The sequence below is a fragment of the Schistocerca americana genome, chromosome 4, assembly GCF_021461395.2.
Source record: "Schistocerca americana isolate TAMUIC-IGC-003095 chromosome 4, iqSchAmer2.1, whole genome shotgun sequence".
Lineage (NCBI taxonomy): Eukaryota > Metazoa > Arthropoda > Insecta > Orthoptera > Acrididae > Schistocerca > Schistocerca americana.
Genome location: NC_060122.1, coordinates 198,990,292 through 199,002,823, shown reverse-complemented (window position 1 = coordinate 199,002,823; position 12,532 = coordinate 198,990,292). Strand labels below are relative to the sequence as shown.

The following is a 12,532-nucleotide window of genomic DNA, read 5'->3' as shown; positions in this document are numbered from 1 at the left end:
ATATGATAGATTTTGATACTTTATATTGTTGCCAAGGTTGTGGGTCGACTGTAGCAACATTTGCAATTTGAGATCTTCAGAGGAAATTTCAGTTCCACAGTTCCACCAGCGTGCTTGCTTCGGCCGGGTAGTGCATAGTTCGTCTGTCAACTTGATTTTGACGTATGCGCCGAATGCTCAAACAGCGCTCTGTATGTTGCGAAACAGAGGACGTCTTCGTCACTCTTCGATGGCTCACCTGACCGATAGGTGCCCAGTTGACATACCGTGGTATGTATTGAACGACGAGCGACTGCAAGCACGAAATTTGTTTCAACATTCACTAAGTCTCCTTGTATCTTCTTCTATGTCTTCTTTGTCGGCAGCAGAGATTCTGTGACTTGCGTTAAATTAATAGTCGTTTTGATGAGAGAAGTATATGTACAATTAAGCTGATGGACTTCAACGTTAAAACACAAAGTAAGTACAATTTGAAATAAAAATAGAAGTTGTATGCTGTCACCATGCCCTCTACGTAGAGGAGCCAGCAAGATTTTAGTTGCGCGTTACTTTATTCCTTTTGTCGGAAATGCTCCATAGAAAAACGTCAGCTGCCACAGGTGACGATAGTGAGATCCGACACATTGTTCATAAAATTTCCACTTATATTTGTTAGTTACAGACAGTGCACTTAAGTGTGCTAACAGATGCAGGTTATTTATAAATATCGAGACAGTAGCGAGCCCTGAGGTGCACCATACGTTGCCCTTGACGATGCCTCTCCGTGGGAATACGGTTACGAGAGGCGTATGAAGAAACTCGCCCCCACCTGTGTGTGAAGTGTACTTCCTTCACCAGGGACGTACTCGAGTATATTCGTGTTATGAGGAACTGCCTGTAGTAAGTATACATTCTAAATACAACCCTGCAGGCTACTAGAAACGGAGAACAAGTTTCTTCTGCCAGGACTAGGTCTACAAATTCTTCACGGCACACGCCTGCCACCATTAATCTCTGTCGATTGATTCGCTGCCTCATGCTGCTAGAACCTGCAGGAGGAATTTCTTCGACGGCCGTAATACTGCCTTCGCGGCGCTTAATTGGAGCTGATTATCCCGGACGTTGGAATTGTTTACGGCGTTAATTAAGCCCGTTAGTGCTTAGCGCGCACTCCGCGATGCTATGGTTAAACCCCTCTCTGCTCGATGCTGCAACGTTGGAGAGAGCGTTGCAGCCAAATGTCCGCCACCTTGTTGCTTCCATGGTCCTGAATTCGGGGACGTCAAGTGTGAAATATTTGGTTATGGAGAACAAGGGATACCCTCGCATTTCTTTCCCAATCGGATGTGTATTGTTTTAACTTACCTACCACTAACTTCGAAGCGAGTATGCGGTCATTTTTAAACTGCTTAGCTCTGCTATCGACGCGATGTATCACCGCACAAATATGCTGTTACTTTACCCCAGCATCGTCTAGTGTGGCAAGTGAGTCACGCACTATCTGATCAAAAGAATCCGGTGTAACGGAACATCTCCAGCTATCGTTACTTTTCCTCAACAGTAGTTGATACCAGTATTACCCTTCGAATTTTGGACAGGTCAGTATTATCTCAGTTCCTTTTCTGATAACTTTCATTTAATTTTTTACACAGTATGTTATATTTAGGCAAAGGCCTTGCCGCAGTGGATACACCGGTTCCCGTGAGATCACCGAAGTCAAGCGCTGTCGGGCGTGGCCGGGACTTGGATGGGTGACCATCCGGGCCGCCATGTGCTGTTGCCATTTTTCGGGGTGTACTCAGCCTCGTGATACCAATTGAGGAGCTACTCGACCGAATAGTAGCGGCTCCGGTCAAAGAAAATCATCATAACGACCAGGAGAGCGGTGTGCTGAAGCCACGCCCCTGCTATCCGCATACTCAACTGAGGATGACACGGCGGTCGGATGGTCCCGATGGGCCAGTCGTGGCCTGAAGACGGAGTGCTTTATGTTATATTTCGAGCTGAAATTTATGAAAACGAATTACTTTATAAAATGTTTTAGTCTCGATTTTATAATCGATAAGTAATAGTTCTGAATGTACAGTTAAAATTATTTTTTTAGAAACATTTGAAATTACGAAATATTTGCACACTTAAAATCTCTATTATTAATTAAGCAATTCTGCACTGTTCACTAATTTATTTCTGTATTCATTTATGAAATAATAATCAAAATTAATAATGAAACACAAACTAGCAGAAATTTATTTGTTAAGAAAAATTGTAAACCCTTTGGAATATGGATATTTCCGCGGAGTGTGAGAGTAGTAAGCATGCCGCTGATGTGATCGGAAGTATTTTTTGAATCTTGTGCGAACGATTTAATTTCGGATTTGTTAATGTGAAAAATCAAAGGACTGTATGATATACTAAAATGTGAGAAAATAGATTTACGTAAAAACAAAGAGTCTGCAACAACAATCTTCAAATTTGTTTAGATCAATCCAACCATGAGGACCTAAAAGTGACTTTTTCAGCTTCAAGAATCAGACCCCCTACACAAGAAGAACTGGAGCCATCTCATCATATCAAGCTAAGTAAACTAGAACGTTTATTGTAACCTTCGCTTCTCTTAAATCTTCATAAAAGACTTTAATGTGGACAATAGATGGAAGTAGGAAGGAGGGGGTGGATTACACCGGACAGCCCTATGTAACTCGTAACTGACCACTAGTTGTCACGAGATGTGGAGCCAGCAATACAAAAAGAGGAGCGAAATATTATGCTGTCAGTAGAGAAGCAGTAACAGCGAAATGGGTAGGACAGAAGAGCTCAGTGACTTCGAACGTTTGGATAGTCATTCGATGTCACCTGCGTAACAAATCTATCAGGACTCCTCTAACTGTTGTTGAGGTGACTACGATGTGGAAAAGCGAAGAAACGACAACTGCTAAATCAAGGCTAGGGGCACCTCATATGCTGAACGGCGAGGATCCGTCCAGCATAAAACATCGCATAAAATCAGCGGAAGGAATCACTAGTGAGTTCCAAAATGCTAACTTGACAGGTGCGTAGCGAGTTAATAGAGTAGGAGAACAATGACTGAGCAGCTCTTCATAAGCTACACAATGCTGTAATGAGTGCTGAGGGACGCTTCAGGTTGTGTAAGAAGCGGCCACACTGGACATAGGACGACTAGAAACGAGTGATTTGGAGCAATTAATCACGCTATACCCTGTGACAATCCGATGGAAGCGTTTGGGTTTGACGAATGCATGGAGAACGTTACTGCCATCATGTCTAGTGCCATATGTGTAGGTGGTATTTCGATATGGGGGTGTTTTACGTCGAAAGGGTGTGGTCCCCTTAATGCTCTTAAATGGTTCAAATGGCTCTGAGCAGTATGGGACTTAACATCTATGGTCATCAGTCCCCTAGAACTTAGAACTACTTAAACCTAACTAACCTAAGGACATCACACAACACCCAGTCATCACGAGGCAGAGAAAATCCCTGACCCCACCGGGAATCGAACCCGGGAACCCGGGCGCGGGAAGCGAGAACGCTACCGCACGACCATGAGCTGCGGACAATGCTCTTAAGAAGACGCCAAATGCAGAAGGATACGAACACATTTTACAGCATAGTGTGCTGCGTACAACAGAGGAACAGTTCAGAGACGATGATGTGTTTATATCAGTACGACAAACGACCCCTACATCTACATCTGTATGAATACTCTGCAAATCATACTGAAGTGCCTGGCAAATGGTTCATCGAAACACCTTCACAATAATTCCCATTATTTCAAGCTCGAACAGCGTGCGGAGAAAACGAACACATATATCATCCCGTGCGAGCTTTGATTACCCTTAATTTATTATGATAATCGTCTCTCCCTATCTAGATCGGCGTCAACAAAATATTTTCGTATTTAGAGGAGAAAGTTGGTGATTGAAATTTCGTTAAAATATTCTGCCGCAATGAGAAACGTCTTTGTTTTAATGATGTCTACCCCAAATCCTGTATCATGTCAGTGACACTTTCTCCCCTACTTCTCGATAATACAAAACTTGCATCTGCTCTTTGAGTTTTCTCGATATACTCTGTTAATCCTATCTGGTAAAGATACTAGACAAAAAGTGTAGTGTAGGCAGTTTATTTAGTAAATCTATTCCATCTTTTAAGTGTTCTGCCAATAAAACGCAGTCTTTAGTTCACTTCCCCCCTCCCCCCCCCCCCCCCCCCCCCCCACTCCCCGACATTTTCTGAGAGTTCTTTCCAGTTTAAGTTGTTCGTAATTGTAATTTCTAGGTATTTTGTTGAATTTTTGACCTTTAGATTTGACCGATTTATCGTGTGACCGAAGTTTAACGGATTCCTTTTAGCACTCATGTGGATGACCTCACACTTTTCATTATTTAGGGTCAACTGCCAACTTTTGCACCGTAACAGATATATTTTCTAAATCGCTTTGCAATTTGTTTTGATCTTCTGGTGCCTTTACTAGACGATAAATGACAGAATTATCTGCAAACAATCTAAGACGACTGCTCAGATTGTCTCATAAGTCGTTTATATAGACAAGGTACAGCTTAGGGCCTGTAACACTCTATTGAGGAACGTCAAAAATTACTTCTGTTTTACTCGATGATCTTGCGTCAATTAGTACGAACTGTGGCCCCTCTGACAGGAAATCACGAATCTAGTGACATAACTGAGACGCATGCAGTTTGACTATAAGTCGTTTGTGACGTATAGTGTCAAAAACCTTCTGGAAATCTAATAATACGGAATCAGTTTGAAATCCATCGTCAAAGCACTCAATACTTCTTGTGAGCGGAGAGCTAGTAGTGTTTCACAAAAACGATGTTTTCTAAATCTGTGTTGCCTGTGTATTAATAGACCGTTCTCTTCGAGGTAATTCATAATGTTCGAACGTATGTTTCGAAAGCCTGTTGAATATAGACATTAATGATATGGGCCTGTAAGTTAGTGGATTACTCCTACTGTCTCTCTTGAATATTGATGTGACCTGTGCAACTTCCAGTGTTTTAACCAACATCTGTGAGGCAATGGTTTGTGGATAGTAAGACTGTCTCAAACGGACTTGTCTCCTTAGAGTACCGACCTGAACCTAATGGAAGAATACGTCGACTTCGTTACCAGCGTTCATCACCACTACCTTCTATGGTTTCTGGTCATGGGGAAGAATGGGCTGCTATTCTTTCACACACGCCTCACTGGAAGCTTCCCCAGTGGAGTTCAAGCCGTCATAGAGGCTAAGGATGGACAGATCCCATATTAATGTCGACCAGTAGGCGTCCGAGTAATTGCGATCAGTTAGTGTAGTTAGTACACTAGAGGATTCTAGACAACCTTAGCTGCACATACACGTAGATAGGAGTGCTAAAGTGCCTGTAGCTGCTTAGAAATCAGTGGCAAAATTAAAACAATGAACAGCTGAGTGGTAAAGCTGTGAGCGAATAGACTTTTTTGTCCATGACAAAATTAGTGGGAGGCCCTAAGCAAAATGGTCTTTCTTTGCTGGTTAGAGTCTATGAGGAGAGATGTGGAGGTAACTGACTTTTGTCACTTTAGTAACAGTGACTTGTTTTAGCTGATTCAGTGAGAGTGTGATGCCACACTTTCAGGGTTTGGCAATGACATCTTTATGTTTATTAATCGCATAAAGACAAGAAGCAGAAGTGAACTAACAAGGAGAGGTCCCCAGCGATGCGATCGACTTTTTTGAAGCTATCTATACAGTGATGTAGGTAAGATCCCAGGTATCACACACTGCAGCTGTTCACTCTGGTGAGCCCGCGTATGCAAATAACTGACGAAAAAATTTTGTATTTTGTATGACAACAATATTAAAAAGTCCCCCTTCTATATCTTGATTGTATGGTGTAAGGGGTAGCATAAGATCTTCCTATGCAGGAGGATGGGAGTTCCGTTTTCGTTGGTTATTCAAGGTCTTTTTTTATTTTAAAATTTTTATCGGAATAATTGCGATCATAATTTTTATTCAGTTAATTGGTTTAGTTGTAACTTTTTATTTCTGTTCCTTTACATGCAGGTGCAGATGTCAGCATTTGAAAGAGGACTTGTTGTTGGGCTCAAATGGGCCGGTTGGAACGATTTACGAATCGCTCGACATTTGATTAGGAGTGATGCAGCTTTTCGACGATGCTGGCAGGAATGGATGAACCATGGCTAAACCCAGTGTCAAGAAGAAGGCCGTCGACCTAAAGAGACGATAGGACGAGAGAAGCGAACAATCCTTGGATAGGCACTCAGAGCCCTGGACTCATCATTACCATCAATCCGTTGTACAGCTGGTTCTTCAGTGACCACAGGACCCATTGATAGGCGACTCACAGAAAGGGGGCTGAGCACACTGCGTCCCTCGAGCCGATTGCCATTGACCTCTGTGCAGCAACAAGCCAGTCTGCAGTGGTGTCAGGCACATCCGGCCTGGAATCTCATTGACTAGAGTAGAAATGTCTCAAGTGACGAGCGCCCCTTCAAACTGAACTTCATGACCAGCGAAGTGTCTGGAGACGCTCCGGACAATGGTAGGATACCAACCTGATTGTCGCCCACTATACGACCCGACGACCAAGAGTGATGGCCTGGCGTGCCTTTACATTTCACAGCAGGACCCCTCATCCGCGATTTCCTTACAGTACAGCGGAATGTCGACGATATTCTACGCCCAATTATATTGCCCTTCATGACAAGCCATCCTGGGCTTACTTTTCAACAAGATAATACCCGCCCGCACACGGAGAGAACGTCTACTGCTTGTATTTGAGCTTGTCATACCCTCCCTTGGCCAGGAAGGTTGTCGGATCTCGGCCCAAGTGAGAACATTTGGAGCATTACGGGCAGGGTGCTATAACAAGCTCAGGATTTTGAGGATCTAACTCACCATTTGGACATAATTTGGTACGATATCCCTCACGAGGACCTGGATAAGTGCTGGAGGTGGACCATCGCTTTATTAACTTGCTCAGTTTGTGAATCCCTTTCTCTTGAATAAATTATCCAATTTTGCCGAAATTTTAATAATTTGGTTGTCTGTAGATGTACATCATATCTACTTCTTTCCATCCTAAAAAAATTCTTTCTTGTTGCGTCTTTTTTTTTTTGTCTTCGAGTGTATACTCTGAAGACTGCCACAAACACAGAAAAGAAGTAATCGCACAGGTGGAGCGGTATTAAAATCTCGTCTGGCCATCCGTGTTTAAGATTCCTGCAGTTTCTGTCTATAGAGTAAGGTCAATACCAACCCGTCCCGTTAGCTGAGCGGTCTAACGCACGACTTTCCGGAGTGCGAAGGAACTCCTGGTCCCCGGTACGAATCCGCCTGTCGGACTTGTGTCGAGCTCTGGTGAGCCGGGCAGTCTGTGGATGGCTTTTAGGCGGTTTTCCATCTGCCTCGGCGATTGCGGGCTGGTTTCCCTTATTCCGCCTCAGCTACATTATGTCGGCGATTGCTGCGCTAACACTTTCTCCACGTACGCATACACCATAATTACTCTACGACGCAAACATAGGGGTTACACTCGTCTGGTGTGAGACGTTCCCTGGGGAAGGAGAGTGAGGGGGGGGGGGGAGGGAGGGGGGGCACTGGGGGCCGAACCGTACAATAACCCTGGGTTCGGTGTGGGGAGGTGGAGGGGTGAAGTGAACTGCAGTAATCGTTGTGAGGTTCTGGACCACAGTTCCTTTGATTAAAGCTTCCGCCGATTCCTTTCCCCATAACGTCCTAACCGAGCTGGTACACCGTCTCTAATGACTTTGTAGACGACAGGATGTTAAATATCTTTTGTTGTGCCGTAGAATAGTAATTAAGTGTAGAAATAAAATTTTGTTTGAACCGGCTGGGACGTCGTTAAGTGGAACGTGACCGCCGGCTCCGCAGTGGTGGCGTAGCCAATGGCAGCAATTTTGAGTACCAAAGTACAAACAGACAGAGAGATTATTGCCTCATTGTGTGAGAGAGGGCGTCAGAAACACCTGATTTAGCAAATGCACTATGTGATCAAAAGTATCCGGACACCTGGCTGAAAACGACTTACAAGTTCGTGGCGCCCTCCATCGGTAAAGCTGGAATTCAGTATGGTGTTGGCCCACCCTTAGCCTTGATGACGGCTTCCACTCTCGCAATCAGGTGCTGGAAGGTTTCTTGGGGAATGGCAGCCCATTCTTCACGGAGTACTGCATTGAGGAGACATATCAATGTCGGTCAGTGAGGCCTGACACGAAGTCGGCGTTTCAAAACATCCCAAAGGTGTTCTATAGGATTCAGGTCAGGACTATGTGCAGGACCGTTCATTACAGGGATGTTATTGTTGTGTAACCACTCCGCCACAGGCCTTGAATTATGAACAGGTGCTCGACGTGCTGAAAGATGCAATCACCATCCCCGAATTGCTCTTCAACAGTGGGAAGGAAGAAGGTGATTGAAACATCAATGTAGGCCTGTGCTGTGATAGTGACGCACAAAACAACAAGGGGTGCAAGCCCCCTCCATCCCTCCATGAAAAACACTACCACACGATAACACCACCGCCTCCGAATTTTACTGTTGGCTTGGCACTACACACGCTGGCAGATGACGTTCACTGGGCATTCGCCATACCCACACCCTGCCATCGGATCGCCATATTGTGTACCGTGATTCGTCACTCCACACAACGTTTTTCCACTGTTCAATCGTCCAGTGTTTACGCCCCTTACACCAAGCGAGGCGTCGTTTGACATTTACCGGCGTGATGTGTGGCTTGTGAGCAGCCGCTCGACCATGAAATCCAAGTTTTCTCACCTCCTGCCTAACTGTCGTAGTACTTGCAGTGGATCCTGATGTAGTTTGGAATTCCTGTGTGATGGTCTGGATAGATGTCTGCCTATTACACATCACGACCCTCTTCAACTGTCGGCGGTCTCTGTCAGTCAAAAGACGAGGTCGGCCTGTACGCTTTTGTGTTGTACATGTCTCTTCACGTTTTCACTTTACTATCAGATCGGGAACAGTGGGCTTAGGGATATTTAGGAGTGTGGAAATCTTGCGTACAGACGTATGACGCAACTGACACCCAATCGCCTGACCACATTCGAAGCCCGTGAGTTCCGCGGAGCGCCCCATTCTGCTCTCTCACGATGTCTAGCGGCTACTGGAGTCGCTGATATGGAGTACCTGGCAGTAGGTGGCAGCACAATGCACCTAATATGAAAAACGTGTTTTTGAGGGTGTCCGGATAATTTTGATCGCATAGTGTAGATGGCAGTGTGGGGCAGACACAACGCTCTTTTGTAACGAGGTTACATGTGGTAACTTCACCTGGAGTTGTCATAAGAACCCCTTTCAGGATGCAAACTTCACCTGAAGGAGCGCACTGTAGCTCTGAAGTTAAGCATTAGGCCAACCAAGAACGCTGACATGCCAGAAACAGGAGCACATGACCCGAAGGGGTGAATCATGTCATCAACTGCTATAAAACCCTTGCTTCCATCCACGTATTCTCAGAGTTAGGCCTTTTCATTACCATCACTGATACCGATGGGAGGTCAGCTCTGTTAGTGGTCCTTTTCGATTTTCATTTCGTTTCTCTTCTGCTTTTGCAGTAATACTAATTTAAAACGTCTTGGTGACGTTTGTGTCGAGACGGTGGAAAGTCCATGATTTCTCTTATGCAGTTCTATGACGGTTGGTTCATTAGAACTAATCTGGGTACCATTTCCGTAGCTTCGCGTGATACGTTGTTCAATACATTCTGAAAGACTTCCAGATACATATCCCATGTTTGATACTGCTTATCACAGTTCTGAAATTTCTCGTATTACCCACCCTGAAGGGTTCGAGGCTGGGTGGTATTCTTAATCTTCTTTTGCCTCATAAAATTTTTCAAAAACTTAGATCTGAAGTGTGGCCCATTGTTCGACAAAGTTCACATCACCTTTCATAGCGTGCAAAGAAAGTGGTTAACAAATCCTCTCGTCATTCTCCTATCTATGACGTTCCGTGATGGAGTAAATATCACAGATTTAGAGATCAGTCCCACTGTTACTAGTATGTACCGACATTCCCTGTGCAGGGTCGGAATAGGTCCGAAAAAATCCATGGCCGTGAATGTTTTAATCCGTTTTGCACTATGGAAAACATGGGACCCGATGTGGAACAGTGGTTGGTTTAGCTTTCTGACAGGATGCGCATTTGCTCAGTACCTTCCTTTTTGTTCTGTCGATGTTCTTGAAGTGTACCGACTCTCTCAGCTTAGCGCAACATTTCCAGGGTCAAAAGTGTGCGTGACTTAGGTGTACATACCAAATTAACTTGTTTACGGACTCTTCTGAGGTGCATACTATCCAGTTACTTTCTGCGGGGGTTAAGAGTCTGAATAAAACACTATTCATGATCAAATAAAACTGTTTGATACTTGTGGAAGATCGAACTTGCCATTTTCTTTTACTACTCGTAAGACTGCGTCTTTGTCTCGTTCTTTTTCGATATTGGTAAGCACGTTCTTCGCAAAATTTTCGAACCTTACTTCCTTCAAAAAATGGTTCAAATGGCTCTGAGCACTATGGGACTCAACATCTGAGGTCATCAGTCCCCTAGAACTTAGAACTACTTAAACCTAACTAACCTAAGAACAACACAAACATCCATGCCCGAGGCAGGATTCGAACCTGCGACCGGATCGGTCGCGCGGTCTCAGACTGAAGCGCCTAGAACCGCTCGGTCACACCGGCCGGCCTTACTTCCTTCAGCACATTAAAATTTATTTCTTTAATCTCTTTATCATTCTCCACTGTCAGTCCCGTGGGCACCCATGACAGCACATCTGCAACTACGTTTTCCTACCCGGGAATGTGCACCACATAAAATCGAAACTCTTGCAAATAAGTTGCCCAGGATGAGAGTCGTCCATCCGTCAGCTTGCCTGTCATTAAGAATTTTAATTTCCTATGGCTGATGTACACTTGTCATTCTTCCTGTCAAAAAGTACCTAAATTTGCTAAATCTCCCAACAACAGCTAATGCTTCCAACTCAGTCCTGGCGTAATTCTTCTCTGCTTTTCTCAGGAATTGGCTTTCAAATGCGATGGCTCTCTTCACCATCTCTGCATACAGTTCTACCTCATGAAATAGATGCATGCTAGACCTGATCTCAACACGTCAGTACACATACAAAATTCTTTGCTCAAGTCAGAATGAAACAATATCGGAGATCTCATTAAAGCTCCCTTCAAACATTCGAATTCCTGTTGCTCTATTTCAGTCCACTTGCAGATGAGGTCTCTTCTGTCAAGAGGCATAGATTGGGCATGATTACAATGTCCTTTACGAATCGCCTGTAGAAATTTGTGTGTCCTAAAAATGCACGTACTTGTCACTTTGTCTGACATACATAAATTAATCATCCTCCAAACTAATGAATTAGGAATCCATGACTATTCGTCAAACGATTGATAAACATTGACAATATTAATATAATAAAACCTTGGCACATCTGAAAATGGAATCTTGGGGAAAGATGCGCGTAATTGAAATAATTGTAATCGCGAAGTTGCACCATGATTGTTGTGACGTTAACTGAAAAGACAGTTGCCGGCCGCTGGTGGCCGAGCGGTTCTGGCGCTTCAGTCTGGAACCGCGCGACCGCTACGGTCGCAGGTTCGAATCCTGCCTCGGGCATGGATGTGTGTGTTGTCCTTAGGCTAGTTAGGTTTAAGTAGTTCTAAGTTCTAGGGGACTTATGACCTCAGCAGTTGAGTCCCATAGTGCTCAGAGCCATTTGAACCATTTGAAAAGACAGTTACTACTATAGAGGAGAATAGGTTGCACCTGTGACTGCAGTTAAAAGCAGACTTCTCATTGAAACTAAATGCATGTCTCCAAAGAGAAGTTCGAAGTTGCCGAAATAATATGAAATGATTTTATGTCCCTACACATCGTCTCACAGTTGCGGCTCAGTCTCACAAGAGTAAATTGTAGGTAGAGGCTGCAATGGTTGTAGTATCAGTCATTGGCGGCACCAACGAACCTCGACAATGGCAAAGTGCAATCAGCTCGAAATTTCTCTAGGTTCCCCGATTAATCTACACTGGTTGTGGAAGGCCTGTCGAAGACTGTCTGTCGATAGGCGCTTCCGAAGAACGAGACTCTCGAAGACCAAGTCTCTCGAAGACGTCTGATCAAGTAATTTCTGATCGAATGTTCATTAAAAGAACCTCGCGCTGCCACATTTTGGGTCTCTCATTGTATTCATATTGGCTGGGCTTCGGATCTTCCGAGTGCCAACCGGTAGAAATGCTTCTTAGAACACGCTAGCCCCTTTCTCTTGGCTATACTTTAGTCGATTAACCAGTAAAGTATTTTATCTGCCCGGGGACTGGGTGTTTGTGTTGTCCACATCATTTCATCCTCATCATCATTTGTGACAGTGGCTCGATTGGACTGTGAAAAAATTTGACTATCTAACAATTGGGACTTTGTACGAGAGCTGATGACTGCGCATTTGAGCGCCCCACAAACCAAACATCATCTCATCATCGC

General features: G+C 44.3%; 1 pseudogene; it reads left to right on the top strand.

The window, feature by feature from the left end:
* Window positions 1–1,644: 1,644 nt before the first annotated feature.
* LOC124614237 lies at window positions 1,645–1,762 on the top strand (annotated as a pseudogene).
* The last annotated feature ends 10,770 nt before the right edge of the window (window positions 1,763–12,532 follow it).